Genomic DNA, 16499 nt, shown 5'->3' on the forward strand with positions numbered 1-16499 from the left:
CTTCGGGATTTCTGAGCTTTGGCTGATTCCAAGCCACCAAGAAGTAATTTGTAAGTCAGTTCGTTTCCATTCAATGTCCAGTTATTGAATACCAACTATGTGTCAGACACCAAAAACATGGAAGAATCCTTTCTCTGGAGGAACTTGCAGTGTACCAAGGTCACTGAGAGCTTGTATGTTCAGTCACTCAGTCGTGTCCTACTCTTTGCGACCCCATGGACTGTAGCTCACCAGGCTTCTCAGTCCACGGGATTGCCCAGGCAAGAATCCTGGAGTGGGTTGCCATTTCCTCCTCCAGGGGATCTTCCAAGCCCAGGGATCAAACCCGCATCTCTTGTGTCTCAGGAGACGGACTCTTTACCATTGAGCCACCAAGGAAGTCCATTATGACCAACCTAGATAGCATATTGAAAAGAAGAGACATTACTTTGCCAACAAAGGTCCATTTAGTCAAAGCTATGGTTTTTCCAGTGGTAATGTATGGATGCGAGAGTTGGACTGTGAAGAAAGCTGAGTGCCGAAGAATTGATGGTTTTGAACTTTGGTGTTGGAGAAGACTCTTGAGAGCCCCTTGGACTGCAAGGAGATCCAACCAGTCCATTCTAAAGGAGATCAGCCCTGGGTGTTCTTTGGAAGGACTGATGCTAAAGCTGAAACTCCAGTACTTTGGCCACCTCATGTGAAGAGTTGACTCATTGGAAAAGACTCTGATGCTGGGAGGGACTGGGGGCAGAGGAGAAGGGGACGACAGAGGATGAGATGGCTGGATGGCATCACTGACTCAATGGATGTGAGTTTGAGTGAACTCCAGGAGTTGGTGATGGACAGGGAGGCCTGGTGTGCTGCAATTCATGGGGTCGCAAAGAGTTGGACATGACTGAGAGACTGAACTGAACTGAACTGAAAATTATTAATTGTAGTGGTGTGTACATACAAATGCTAGGACACCATATGCACAGATGGACACATAAAAGCACAGAAAAAGGGCACATCACAAAACCAGAGAAATTAGAAGCTGCTTCCTTGAGAAGAATAAACACACTGAGTTATATCTTGAAGGATATATATAAGATCCTTTTTAGTCATGTTTAAAAAGAAGAAGAGAGTAGAAGAAATCACAGGAGAAAAGGTGCAGAAGCAGGAAAACTAAGAGGAGGAGAAAAAAATAGGCAGCTCTGTGCAAGAGTGAACATGTGAGGCCAGGAGTGAAATGAGATGGAGCAAGAGAGATGCGCTCAAGCCAGGGCACAGAAGGCCGTGTATACCATGCCAAGGAACATAGATTTTATTCCATGTTGGGGAGCAGTTGAAGGGGTTTTAGCAGGGGAGCTATATGCTGAGATTTATACTTTGGAGAGGTCACTCTGGTATATGAGCAAAGGATGAATTTAAGAGGGAAAAAGCAGAAGCAGCTGGCAGTGAGGAGGCTGTGGTAATAGAGCGGCAAGGATTTTATGTGGCCAGTCATCATGGAGATAAAAGGAAGAGATGCAGTCAAGAAAACATGGGGGAGGAAAACCTGGCAAGATTTGGTGATTATCTGGCTCTATGGAGTGAAAAAGAAGAAGATTAGAGGACCCCCACGTTGATGACTTCTGTGAGTACAGATGCAAATACAGAAGAAGGAGTTAGTGTGAGGAAGAGAAGAGACCCCATGTTCTGTTTCAGGCACACTGTCTTTTGGAAGGCACTATGGGACAACTCAGTGGATATGCCCAGATGAGATCCAGCTATCTGAACGTAGAACTGGGAGAAGGTGCCAGACGGGAGACAGAAGTGTGTAAATGATTCACTGACAGGAGTTATTAAAACTGTTAGACAAGGTGCAGGTCACTTGATCAAAATGTATAACAGAAGAATAAGAGTAGACCCTGTGAGGAAGGGCTGGGAAAGGCCACCGTTGAAGGGGAAAGCAAGGTAAGAGCAGCCCATGAGAAGCAGAGGAGGAACAGACCGAGCTAGAGGGAGATCATCAGACAGGGACAGAATAGAAGCCAGGGAGGTTCAGAGTTTCAGGAATAAGAATGGATTTGTGGAAAAACAAAGCAAATTCAACATCCATACATTTTTATTTAGTACACTCCTCTCAAAATAACACACAAAAGGACCATTAAAATGGGTTTAACTAACAAATGCACAAAAATATAGACTAGGAAATACCAGCAGATTGGACATGTCAACAAAGTTTTGGAAATTAAAAATGTCAACAATTTAGTCAACTGGAAAAGAAAAACTAAAATATAGGTTCACAAGAGCTCTAGGGTGGAGTTAAAAAAAAAAAACAGAAAAAAATTATGTGTATAATATGATCAAGAACTGGAGAAGAAGCACGTTTGCACCTCTAAGTATTTCCAGGCTGAAATGATAAGCTAATTTGAAAATTTGTATAAAGAAGAGGTGAACTCTTTACTACTTATGTCCCACAGCTGGTGACTGCCCTGCCCAACCCAACCCCAGACTGGACCTCTGGAGAAGTTGACAAGAGAGGTTCTGGTCTGAGGGACATCAGGTCCAGATGAAAGTAGGAGCAAGGACTCTCACTGCAAAGAGGGCAAGGCAGGAGAACTCTAGCAGGGAACTTCAAGACTCCTATCTTCCTCTCCTCCCGGGCTCCCAGAGTGCTGGCAGCCTCCTCACCTCCACCCGCTTCACATCTCAGGCAGAAGACAGAGGACACTTCTGTGGGAAACTGACCTACTTAGGAGGAAAGAATTATACATACCGATAGCTGGAGATGCACCAGTGAAAATGCCAAGTCATCATTTTATCAGCCTTCACTGAAGCTCTGCTAGTCACAAGAACTTCCGGTCGGTTCCAGACACTTTTATATAATTAGAAGTGCAGTCAGTGGTCACCACACACTTGAGGAGACCACCTAATGTAGAAAACAGGGTCTAAACAATGTTTTTAAAAGGGGACATTGGGGGAAACGGGCAAGGATGCAAAGCTCCTAAAAGATGTAATTAGTATCTTCAAAAGATGAAAGAAGACATTGTATCTGTGCTGCTAGAACAATACGGCTTTTTATCAATAAAACAAACGGTGACTGAAAATGGAATGCATGAGAACAGAAATTTTTTAATGTATGCAATAGGATTAGAAGACGGAAGTAAATAAAGTTTCTGCAACAGCAGAAAAACAAACAAAAATGCAATAATTTCCAGACACAGAGAACTAAGGAAAAACAACAGAGATTAACAAAGAAATGATAAAAGAAAACTTTCAGAACAGAACTGAAGGACATGAGCTTCCAGAATAAGATGGTCCAACAAGTGCCTGGCACAAAGGATAAAGAATCTGGGAATTCCCTGGTGGTTCAGTGGTCAGAACTCAGTGCTTTCACTGCCAGGGCCTGGGTTCAATCCCTGGTTGGGGAATTAAGATCCCACAAGCTACATGGCATGGCAGAAAAAAAAAAGAATTATCACACTACAGTATATCAGTACATCATTGCAAAACTTCAGAATACCAGAAAAGATCCTTAAAAAATTCCAAAGAGGTAAAACAGGTCATAAAACAGGCTTATTTAATAAATATTAAATGAGGGCCTATTATGTACATAATTTATTCATAAAGTGACTTAAGATTGAAGATTAGAAGGAAATTTGGGAGTGAGCATTATGGATATAAAACATTTTAGTCTAAGCTTACAGTTTCCTGGCAGTACAATCTCCTCGTAACTTAATAGGCTGAAATTCTATTTGTTAACTGTCAGTACCCTTGTCAGCTACTACAGCAAAAGTTCTTTCCTTGATGTAATTCTCAAGCTGATGCTGACCAATGATAGAAATGGCATGGCGTTCTCGCCTCTTACTTTTTCATCTCTAGTAAACAGCCAACTGGAAACAAGTTGACAAAATAGGCTGGGGAGACAAATCATATTCTTAATCTTATCAGAGCTTCAAGGCTCAATCATAATGGCCCTGTGTCCTTCACAGCCTTTTTAAATTTTATCTCATACCATTTGGTACCTAGAAACAACGGGTCTTCCAAATGAACTTCTGGGTTCTTCGTATGACTTTCATTCTGCTTATAAATCAACGGATTCTTTCTGGAGCCCCCTTTTTTTCTTTTAGTACTTTATCAAGCACAGCAAATAATAACATACACACCACACTTCTATATTCTAATACTTGAACTAAAGAGCCTCTTGATGAAGGTGAAAGAGGAGAGTGAAAAAGTTGGCTTAAAACTCAACATTCAAAAAACTAAGATCATGGCATCTGATGCCATCATCTCCTGGCATATAGATGGGGAAACAATGGAAACAGTGAAAGTATTTTCTTGGGCTCCAAAAATCACTGCAGATGGTGACTACACCCATGAAATTAAATGACACTTGCTCCTTGGAAGAAAAGTTTGACCAACATAGACAGTGTATTAAAAAGCAGAGACATTACTTTACCTACAAATGTCTGTATAGTCAAAGCTGTGCCTTTTCCAGTAGTCATGTATGGATGTGAGAGTTGTACTATAAGGAAGGCTGAGCACTGAAGAATTGATGTTTTTGAACTGTGGTGTTAGAGAAGACTCTTGAGTGTACCTAGAACTGCAAGGAGATCCAACCAGTCAATCCTAAAGGAAATCAATGCTGAATATTCATTGGAAGGACTGATGCTGAAGCTTCAATACCTTGGCCACCTGATGCAAGGAGCCAACTCATTGGAAAAGACCCTGGTGATGGGAAAGATAGAAGGCATGAAGAGAAGGGGGCAACAGAAGACAAGATAGTTAGATGGCATCACCAACTCAATGGACATGAGTCTGAGAAAACTCCAGGAGATGGTGAAGGACAGAGAAGCCTGGTGTGCAGTCCATGGGGTCTCAAAGAGTTGGACACAACTGAGAGACTGAACAATAGCAACATGAATTCTTTAGCAATACGTCTGCCTCCCAACATACCACAGAAAATGTTTTAACCAGATGTTTCTCTTCATTACACAGAAACCATCATTACTGCCTGCCATGAAACCACCCAGGAATGCCACATGTTCTAGGTTTCTGTTTCAGCAGCACCCATTCCAGACACCAATTTCTGTCTCAGTTAAGGTAATTCTAGCCATCATAAGAGCCAAATCCCAAATTCACAGTGGCTTAATGCAATCAAAGTTCAAACTAATGTTCTTGCTTGATGGTCAGCCTTTCACCTGATTACTCTGGGATCCATGCTCTTCCCATGTGTGGCTCTATCAGTGGAGTTCTCTGCCTCCAGTCAGCAAAAGGGAAGAGTGAATTTAAGATCAGCAGTGAGTGATGTTTACAGGCCTCGTTGTTGTTGTTCAGTCACTCAGTTGTGTCAGACTCTGCGACTCCATGCACTGCCGCACACCAGGCTTCCCTGTCCTTCACTGTCTCCCAGAGTTTGCTCAAACTCATGTCCATTGAGTCGGTGATGCCATCCAACCATCTCATCCTCTGTTGCCCTCTTCTCCTCCTGCCCTCTATCTTTCCCAGCATCAGGGTCTTTTCCAATGAGTTGGGCTCTTCGCATCAGGTGGCCAAAGTATTGAAGCTTCAGCATCAGTTTTTCCAATGAACATTCAGGCTTAATTTTCTTTAGGATTGATTGGTTGGATCTCCTTGCAGTCCAAGGGACTCTCAAGAGTCTTCTCCAGCACCATGATGTACAGGCTAGGCTGGGAAATAGTACATGACACTTATTATAGCCCTTTGCCTGTACCTCAATCAAATGGCTATATTTAAATGTAAAGAAGACTAGAAGTGCAGTCTAATTGTGCCCCCTCGATGAAGAGGGACAGGTTCTAAGAGCAGCTGTCTGGTCTCTGACACAGAAATAATCAGCATACGAATGCATATTTAAAAGCAGAAGATCTGATGAGATCATGTGGCAATAATTACAGATTAAGAAGACATCTGAAGACTGAACCCTGGGGCACTCCAGAATTTACAAGTCAGGAAGCTAAAGAGAAATCAGCAAATGAGACCTAAAAGAAACAAAGGTGAGCTAGAAGGAAAACCAAGGAAGTGAAGGACTCGCAGAAGTGAAGTGAAGACAGCTTTTCGAGGCAAACAGAGATCAACATTTACAAAGTGCTGCCAACAGGTCAGGTAAGATGGTGAACAAAAGCCCAGCCCTGAATGTAACAACATGGAGATCACTGCACTTGAACAAAGCATTTTCCAGGAAGAAAGGAAGATGAAAGCCTGGGTGAGGAGGGATGGGGACAGTGAGCATGGATAAGTCTTCCAGAGAATTCTGTGGTGAAAGAGAGAACATAAATGGGATAGGAGTGAGGCAGGAGGTAGATGGGCCCCCAACTAGACATTTACAAGGAGCCTCCTGCTTATGCTTTGAGACAGTTGGACTTTGTCTCCTGCGGACACTTCTAAATAACTGTAATGGCAGGAGCAGAGACAGGTTAATCCCTGCTTAGGTTAAAATAAGGATGCCATACATTTCTCATTCTTATGGTCAAGGAGACCCCTCCAGACCACACACCTTTCTGGTGTGTAGAAGGGTTCTGAGGAAACTTTCTCAGCAGAGGGGACACTAGCCCATAATATGGCCTGAGACCCTCAGAGACCCTTGCACTGAAATCCTTCTTGGCTAAAAGATTCGTGTGCACACAGGGTAGGGCCTTGAGTCAGATCAGATATAGGGGTGAAGATGGCTGGCCAGAGGAAAACAAAGACCCAGAAAACTGTCCCTGCATTAGCAATCTAAGCCACCCCCAATGGCATGTAACTTTCTCCGAGTCCTGCCCATGTGTCTAGCTGCACGTACTTTCCTAATAAACACTTTACCTGTCTCACTGTTTTCCACCTCTCTGCTAAAATTCTTTTCACAAAGAAGACAAGAGCCAGGGTCCTGCTTCCAGCCACTAGTCCCTGGTGGTCTAATGGTTAGGATTCAACACTCTCACTTCCTGGGATCCGTTTCCAGACAGGGAACTGAAATCAAGCTCTTAAGCACCACGATCAGTAGCAGGATTAAGAGTCTGTGGTCACATGAAGGTGTGGAGTTTGTTCTGTGTATTTGTTTTATCTGTATATTAATATAGGAACTCTTACAGCATTTTTCAGTTGATACAAATGACACAGGAAAAGGTAAATGTTATGATGTAGGAGAAAGAGGGGACTCTCACTGGAGTAATGTCTTCTGATAGTGGAAAAGGGACAAGACATAAGAGAAGGGGGATCCTTAGATAGTTTACAGCAGCAAAAGGGAAGGCAGAGTATGTGATACAGATTCAGGGACTTCTGGTTGCCAGTCCAGCAGGTAAGGAGCTTGGAAGTCATCACTCCTGTCCTCAGTATGGGAAAAGAGATGAAAAAAATTGAAGACCAACAACTCTTCTTGGGTCGATCAGAGAACTGAGGTCACAGGGCAGATCACTGTCCCCCACACTGGGAAGACAGATACATAGATACAAAGAATCACAGCTTATGAGAGCAGAACTCACCACCGGAACTAGTAACAGGATTGGAAAACTTAAACTGTAAGTGACAAAATGTTTGTGACTCTGTGCACAAGGTTGGAAGTTAAAAATCCCAGAAGGGCCCAAATTTATGGTGCTCCCGTCCTTTATGTGATTTGCCTATAGAAGCCCTATGAGGTCCTGTGCTTCTGGCAGTGGGAAGGGAAAAGTAACCATTTCAAAATATGCTCAGAACATTCTTTTCTTAACAAGGCTCTTCCTCAAGGGAAAGGAGGGAAGGGAAATACCCAACTCCAGATAGAAATACCTTTCTATCCTTCCTGACTCACCTAAGGGGGGAAAAAAAAACTGAGAAGCACTTGTGAAGATGACAGCCTAAGGACATAGCTTACTAGAAGACAACCTAACCACAGAACTCCTTGGAAGAAAAGCTATGACCAACCTAGACAGCACATTAAAAAGCAGAGATATAACTTTGCTAACAAAGGTCCATCTAGTTAAAACCATGGTTGTTCCAGTAGTCATATATGGATGTGAGAGTTGGACTATAAAGAAAGCTGAGCGCCGAAGAATTGATGCTTTTGAACTGTGGTGTTGGAGAAGACTCTTGAGAGTCCCTTGGACTGCAAGGAGATCCAACCAGTCCATCCTAAAGGAAATCAGTCCTGAATATTCATTGGAAGGACTGATGCTGAAGCTGAAACTCCAACACTTTGGCCATCTGATGAGAAGAGCTGACTCATTTGAAAAGACCCTGATGCTGGGAAAAATTGAAGGCAGGAGGAGAAGGGCACAACAGAGGATGAGACGGTTGGATGTCATCACCGACTCAATGGACATGGGTTTGGATGGACTCTGGGAGTTGGTGATGGACAGGGAGGCCTGGCATGGTGCAGTTCATGGGGTTGCAGAGTTGGACACGACTGTGCGACTGAACTGAACTGAACCACAGACCTATGGAACACGTCTCCTAACCTCACACCTTACTGTGACATCAACAGGGCTCCTGGATAAAACAAAGAAATACAGCAGAAAGAACAGCACATCTGTTCTCGTTTATGAAGAAGGTACTAGGAAAACTCAAAGACACTAGGAGGGACAAAAACAACGACATCAAAGGACGCTTTACCTGTGATGCCTTTAGCTACAGCACACAGTGACACAGCCTCAACTCCTAGCCAGAGAATCAAAAGACCTCATGTTAAAGGTGGAGCCACCTCCGTTCTTTGACCCAGTAAACATGCCCAGCTCGCAACAAAAAATTACAAGTAATACTAAAAGACAAAAACGTATTTGAGGAGACAGAGCAGGCATCAGAACCAAACTCAGACATTGTAGACATTTTGGAATTGCCAACTGAAAAAAACAATGCACTACATAAGAGCTGTGATTTAAGTTTTATGTGGGGCAAAATTAGGACTATAACCCAGAAGGCAGCATTTCAGAGAGCTCTAAGAAACTGCTCCAAAGTGGTAGAGAGGAAGGCCAGTATATGCGTGATTTTGGTGAAGGGAGAGTACATACAATCCAGCACATGTTTTTTTTACAAAAGGCTTCTGCTAGCCTCATGAGGATTACCGCTAGCCATGAGGACCAGACATCACCATGAGAGAGTTTAGTGATTTTCTAGATATGAGGAGATGTAAAAAACTGGGCTCATAAAATCATCTTCTGAAAATATCTAAGTATCTGAAGACTTGTTCTGCCAGTTTTTTCCAGAGCACAAAGTCTCATTTCTGCTCTTTACTCTGAACTTTCAGAGGGTGTTGAAGGTCAGCAGCCGTGGCAGCTCATAATTTAATCCTGTAGAGGTAGATGGCAAGTGCCAATTGATAGGTGACAAAGAATATCAGACCAAGAATTTAAAACAACTATGATTAATACGCTAAGGGCTATAATGGGAAAAAGTGGAAAAAGTGCAAGGATAGAGAGGCAATGTAAAGAGAGAAATGGAACATTAGGAAAGAATCCAAAGAAAATGCTGTTTTCTTTTTCTTTTTTTTATTTAGAAATAAAAAGCACTGTAACATAAATGAAGAATGCCTTTAATAGGCTTATCAATGGACTGGAATGGACACAGTTAAAGAAAGATGAGTGAGCTTGAACAGGTTAATAGAAACTTCCAAACTTAAAACACAAAGGAAAAAAAAAAGAATGAAAATGGTAGAAGAACTGTGGGATAATTACAAAAGGTGTAACATAAGCATAATGGGAATACCAGAAGGAGAAGAAAGAAAGGAACAGATGCAAAGAATTTATTCAAAGTGAGAGAGAGTGAATACATTCTCTTTCCATTTCTTCCATCTCTCAGGGAAATATGAAGCAGAGGCATCATCTGGGAGTGAGGACAGAAAAGATTTAGAGATGTGAGGAGAAAGTGAGGCAAGCAGGGAGGGAGAAGAGGAGAGAGAGAGACAGGGAGAGAGAGGCTTGGAGAGGACGTACCACACATAAATAACCCAGAATCAAAATGGCATTCATGTTGCCAACAAGAAACTAGAAGTCTTCAGAGAAATTGTTTAAAACCTAGAGTTTTTAGCCCAGCCAATCAGAAATCCATCATGAGTAAGTAAAATATCTTTTATGTATTCCTTCTCAGGAACTTTCTAGAATATATGCTCCAGAAAAATGAAAGTAGTCCAATAAAGAGAAAAATATAGGATCCAGGAAACAGGAGCTCAGTGCTCTGTAATGACCTAGATGGGAGGGATGGGGAGTAAGGAGGGAGAGGGAGGTCCAAGAGGGGATATATATATATATGCATATAGCTGATTCACTTCATTGAATAGCAGAAACTGATGCAACAGTGTAAAGAAGTTATACTCCAATAAAAAAATAAAACACAATGTCAGGTTCTGATACATGGATTTGCAGATAATAATAATCTGCGGAGACTGGGAGCCACAAAAACCAACTTGAACAACTTTATCCAGAGATTCATGTTCAAAACAGTCAGCCTTTACCATGCTGTCCTTCTAAAAGGACAGCATAATGTAAAGAACATGGACTTGGAGTCAAATAATACTTAATTCAAATCCCAACGCTGCCACTTTATAGCTATGTGATCTTAAAGAAATGACATTGACATTTGTGAGCCTCTGAAAAGTGAGGGGAACCCCTTTGAATTAGTATGTGGATACATACGATATGGCACATATCACAATTGCCAACAGAGTGATAACAGCTATCTTTTTTAGAGCTAACTATGTGCCAGGGGTTTTTCTAGGTGCTTTATTAATCCTCACAACAACCTTATGTGGTAGGGACTATCATCATATCCGTTTTTACAGAAGAATCTAGAAGGGGAGCTGTCCTCCAGAATCAACCCTCATCATCCTTGTGTAACATAAAAAATATGTAACATATGTATTGGGCATTCATTACATATCTGAGCTTTACCTAGACCCTAGACACAGTCTGGTTTCTACCTCCCCAGTCTACAAAAAGTCTTACAGAATACTTACCAGCTTTAAAAATTAAACAAAGGTCCAAATAGGAAGATAGTTATCTCACTCAGTTCTACCCAAAGGGTTAACTTCTTCTTGGCACTTTTTCTGTATAAGATTTCTCCTACGATTGCCAATTTCTCTGGTGTATGCATGCTCAGTCATGTCTCTTTGAGACCCCATGGACTGTAGCTCACCAGCCTCCTATGTCCATGGGATTTTTCAGGCACGAATAAGGGAGTGGATTTCCATTTCCTACCCCGGGGATCTTCCCGACCCTGGGATCAAACTCTAATCTTCTGCGTTTCCTGCATGTCAGGCATATTCTTTACCACTTGACACTGCATTAATAATATGCTTCCAGAGACAAGAGTGCTAAAAAATGTGTTTATTTGATCTCCCTCCTCAAAGCTTTGGATTTAAGTGGACTGCTGCTGCTGCTGCTAAGTTGCTTCAGTCATGTCTGACTCTGTGCGACCCCATAGACAGCAGCCCACCAGGCTCCCCCATCCCTGGGATTCTCCAGGTAAGAACACTGGAGTGGGTTGCCATTTCCTTCTCCAATGCGTGAAAGTGAAGTCACTCAGTCGTGTCCGACTCTTCGCAACCCCATGGACTGCAGCCTACCAGGCTCCTCCATCCATGGGATTTTCCAGGCAAGAGTACTGGAGTGGGGTGCCACTACCTACCAAAACCCTAGTGAACTCAGGTGCTACAGAAGATAGGAGGCCAAGAAGCGATGTCCCTGCCCACAAGTGATTCACAACCCCAAGGGAAAACAAACACTGGCACAATTCGCTAACGTCTGCCAAGGATGAGAAGCATAATTACAGGGCAGCAGACAGAGCACTGTAAGAGAAGAGATAAAGGAAAACAGAGGGAAGGTTCGAAACATAAAGGTTATGGAGACAAGAAACTGGTAGCAGGAAAGAGGGACAGTGGAGCAGAATGTGGGGACAAGGTCCACAAAAATCCACCTGTTGAAAGTGAAATCATCAAAAGTCAACACGTAACAATTAAGATCAGCCACCGGGGGAAAAAAACACTGATCCTGAGAAGTGATCTTACTTCTTATCAAAGATTATAGTCCAACTGCTATACCAGATGCTCAGGATGGAAAACCACTATCTTTTGTCATCAGGAAGTTTGCGGATAATGAGGGGACATGAACAAGCACGTCACAATGCAATGCAGTATGTGGCGCGGAAGAGGCAAGCACCAGATGCTCGGGAGCACTTGGGTGGCACTCAACCCAGGCTTGGGGGAAGGGAGAGGTCCTGGGGAGCCTTCTGGAGAGGGTGCCAGCTTCCCTTGCATCTTGAAGATGTACAGTTGGCCGTTCATGGGGCCTCAGAGAAAGAGTAGGAGGGTGTTCCATTGAAGGGGGTCTGCCAGAGGAGGATCCTAGTTAGATCTGTGTTTTAGAAAACTCACCAGCTGCAGTAGGAAGGATGAATTAGAGGCATAAAATAGTGCAGACAGGAGTGGTTATGAGACTGCTGTGGGGACAAGGCATCTGAACTAAGATAGTGTCAGTGGGGATGGAACAAACGGATGTGCTGCTGCTAAGTCGCTTCAGTCGTGTCTGACTCTGTGCGACCCCATAGACGTCTGGCAGCCCACCAGGTTCCCCCGTCCCTGGGATTCTCCAGGCAAGAACACTGGAGTGGGCTGCCATTTCCTTCTCCAATGCATAAAAGTGAAAAGTGAAAGTGAAGTCACTCAGTCGTGTCCGACTCTCAGCGACCCTATGGACTGCAGCCTACCAGGCTCCTCCATCCATGGGATTTTCCAGGCAAGAGTACTGGAGTGGAGTGCCATACTCAGAATCTCTATTTAAATAATTAGCTAACACTGTACTAAGTGTTTGTTATATGCTGGGCTCTGTTTCAAGTGCTTTCTGGGTGGTAGTGTGTTTGTCATTTACCGCAACCACATGAAGAGCAGAGAGGACACTGAAATGTCTGCTGGGACTCAGTCTAAGTCACTGGATCCCGAGTCTAAGTGTACTCCCCCTAACCATATCACCAGGGTTGAACTAAATGCGTGCCTGGAAATGCAGAGAGGGGAACTATGCCATATCTCGATACTGCCACAGAGACCTCGTGTCCAGTGAAGGAAGAAGCCTGGTCAGGCAGCAAGCCCAGCCCTCTCTCCTTCTGGTCAGATTAAGTGGGGCATGCCGGAGTGAGATGATGAGGCAAAGGAAAAGACAGGAGGTCGGGATGAGAGGAAAGAAGACTGACTGATGTGATGCAGAGGGGTCAAGATACGGTCATACAGATGCAGAGATCCCCCTGATCAAAGAAGACCAAACCTGATGAAGCAAAGACGTGAACCATGTGGGAAGGTGGTCCCGAAATACTGCTGAATAATAACATGTAATTTACAGGGCAGGAGGTGAGGGCGATCCCACTTTGGCTAATGGCAGTCATTTCTGAACTATGAATCTATTTTTTTAATTTTTCTTCCTTTTGGTTGTCCTTTTCCTAAATGACAAATGCATTACTTTGGTGGAGGTAAAATAATCTATACACTAGCTGGAAGTGCAGGAAAGGAAGATTGGGGCAGCTACTGAAGTCAGGGGGGAAAAGGAAGAAAACTGTCCGGGAGGTGAAGAGCTGACCTTACTGAGGTTGCAAGGAGGATAGTGTTATTAAAGGATGTGAGATTCAAGAGGGAGGAAAGGTGAAGACCCAGATGCATGTTAGAAACAAGAACTGTACCAACTCAGCCATGTGCAGCATGGGAGAGAAATCATGGCAGGGGGATGTCAAGGATTACAGTATCATCAGGGGAAAGATAATTTTTTTGTTTTTGTTAAGTCCCTTTTTTAATGGCAGAAAAGCACATAGGGCTTCCCTTTGGCTCAGATAGTAAAGCATTCACTTGCAATGCAGGAGACCCAGGTTTGATCCCTAGGTCAGGAAGGTCCCCTGGAGAAGGAAATGGCAAACCACTCCAGTATTCCTGCCTGGGAAATCCATGGACAAAGGAGTCCATGGGGTCACAAAAGAGTAAAGACATGACTTAGCGAAATTTTTCTAATGGCAAAAAAAAACACATAACACTATTATTTGCTCTCCTAACCACTTCAAGCATACAATTCAGAGTTATTAAATGTATTTACATTGTTAAGGAACATATTTCTAAAACTTTATCATCTTAAAAGCTAAAGCTCTAAACCTATTAAATATTCATCCCTGCCCTTGGCAATCACTTCCTGTTTCTATGATTTTGACTACCTTATAGACTTCATGTAAGTGGATTCATATCGGTATGAGTAAAAGAATAGTATTTGTCCTTTTGTGACTGGCTTACTTTGTTCATCAAAATGTCTTCAAGGGTCATCCACACTGTAGCATATGACAAGATTTCCTTCCTTTTTAAGGTGGTGTAATATTACATCTATGCAATATAGTTTTTCCTATATTTATATATATTCCTATATATAAACAGGCTATGGTTTTTCCTGTGGTCAAGTATGGATGTGAGAGTTGGACTGTGAAGAAAGCTGAGTGCCGAAGAATTGATGCTTTTGAACTGTGGTGTTGGAGAAGACTCTTGAGCGTCCCTTGGACTGCAAGGAGATCCAACCAGTCCATTCTGAAGGAGATCAGCCCTGGGATTTCTTTGGAAGGAATGATGCTAAAGCTGAAACTCCAGAATTTTGGCCACCTCATGCGAAGAGTTGACTCATTGGAAAAGACTCTGATGCTGGGAGGGATTGGGAGCAGGAGGAGAAGGGGACGACAGAGGATGAGATGGCTGGATGGCATCACTGACTCGATGGACGTGAGTCTGAGTGAACTCCAGGAGTTGGTGATGGACAGGGAGGCCTGGTGTGCTGTGATTCATGGGGTCACAAAGAGTCGGACACGACTGAGCAACTGAACTGAACTGAACTGAATATTACATCATCTGTATATACCACATTTTCTCTATCCATTCATCTGTCGATGGACATTTGGTTACTTCCACCTTTGGGACATTGTAAATAATGTTGCCATGAATACAGGTGTGCAAATGGAGACTGGTTTTTTTTTTTTGTAATGCAAAGAAGAGAAAATTCAAAGTTTGTGATACAAAGAAACTTGTTCCCAAAGGAGTGGTTATGAGTGAGAATCTGGATTCAGATGAAAACAGAACAAGATACCAAAGAGACATGTCTACCTGTTTCTACTCAGAAGACTGAAATTCGTGCATCAAAATAATAATTCAAAGGCATCATCCTCGTCTCCATCATTCAGGCTCAAAATGAAACTGTTTATTGCCTCCTCCAGCCAGTCAGGCGTGATACTCAAATTTATGAAATCTGGAGGGGGCGGGGAGATAATGCAAAGGATAATGCATTTGGTAACAGAACAACTATTAGTATAAGCAGACTTACAAGTACTTCAGACAAACCATTACTCATGCTTTTTTTTTTATCATTACCATCTTTCTAAATTCCATATATATGCATTATTATACTGTTATTGGTGTTTTTCTACTCATGCTGAAATTGACAATAAAAGACTTAAAAAGGAATCTGTTGGTCTGTGTGCATTAATAACAATTGCATAGGTATTTATTTTAGTTCATTTCTCCAGATCTCTTATTATAAAAAGCCAGTGAAACAGCTGTTTACTTTCTTTTGATGTTCCACATACACTAGGAGAATGGTATCCGGCCTCCAACAGTGCCTCAAAATAGGAAATCAAAGAATTGCTGTAATGAGATGTAAGGAGCTAACTCCTTCATCTGTCGGCTCAGATTTCTCTTGATTCTTTCCCTGACTAGTTGCCCAAGGATGAAGAGTTAACTTTTTTCCAAGAGCCTCTCTTCATCCTCAGCCTCTGTAACTCGCACTTCAGCATGTATGTTGTATGATACTTATCAGGGCCATTTTCTTACAATCAATACCACATGCCAGGTCTGTCCTGTTTACAGCCTCTAGAAAAGCAGAAGAGGAACAGAGTTCCTAGTAGAGATGCATTACAGAGTCCAGTTGTGCCGTCACGTAATGACCTTCTCTGCATTACAGCCAGTGTTTTAGGTAATTGCTAAGTCACGTGTGAACGCAGCTCTGTCTAGCACATGACTGAGACGGACATATTCTAAAGCTGTTAAGGAGTGAAAATTTAAACCCTCTGAGGAAATTATGCTTTGGGGAAGTATCTTGATGGAATAGGATAAGTATTCAGCTCTCAAGTGGAAGAAATCCTATTTTACCATCTGCACCAACTTCCACAGACTTCAAGAAAGTTTTTGTGAAGTTTCTAATGGCATTTCCAATGACCAAAGAGCTGCTGTTCTGGCATACTGGAGAGATGGGCAAGGCAGACAGAGAAAACAAGTCACAGGGGCAGCTGTTATGGGCAGACATCACAGTAGTAGCGTATGACAGCTTTGGTGCCCTAATTAACAGCAGGCCCACTCGAGAGGAGATGCAATAGCCTCATAGACAACAGGAGGTCAGAGATCAAATGATACACGAGCACAGTCCTTAATGTCACAATATCTCAAGAAGCTAAGAGCAGAAAGAACACATTTACACCTTCAAGCATGTAATTTTCTCTCCTCAAAACACCAACATGACCCTATTAATCCAAATCAAACCAACAACTTATGACATTTTTCTCATTTGAAAGCTTAATATTCAAGCAAGCAT

At 42.7% G+C, this 16499-nt stretch overlaps 1 long non-coding RNA gene across 1 annotated transcript in view; it reads right to left on the minus strand.

Annotated features, from left to right (window-relative positions):
- Window positions 1-16499, minus strand: part of LOC129629336 (uncharacterized) — a 604584-nt gene that overhangs the window by 535388 nt on the left and 52697 nt on the right. The window contains exon 2 of the long non-coding RNA XR_008703175.1: window positions 15020-15161. This is a non-coding gene — a long non-coding RNA (uncharacterized LOC129629336). The remainder of the gene's footprint in view (window positions 1-15019; window positions 15162-16499) is intronic.

The sequence above is a fragment of the Bubalus kerabau genome, chromosome 15 (assembly GCF_029407905.1).
Source record: "Bubalus kerabau isolate K-KA32 ecotype Philippines breed swamp buffalo chromosome 15, PCC_UOA_SB_1v2, whole genome shotgun sequence".
NCBI classification, from domain to species: domain Eukaryota; kingdom Metazoa; phylum Chordata; class Mammalia; order Artiodactyla; family Bovidae; genus Bubalus; species Bubalus kerabau.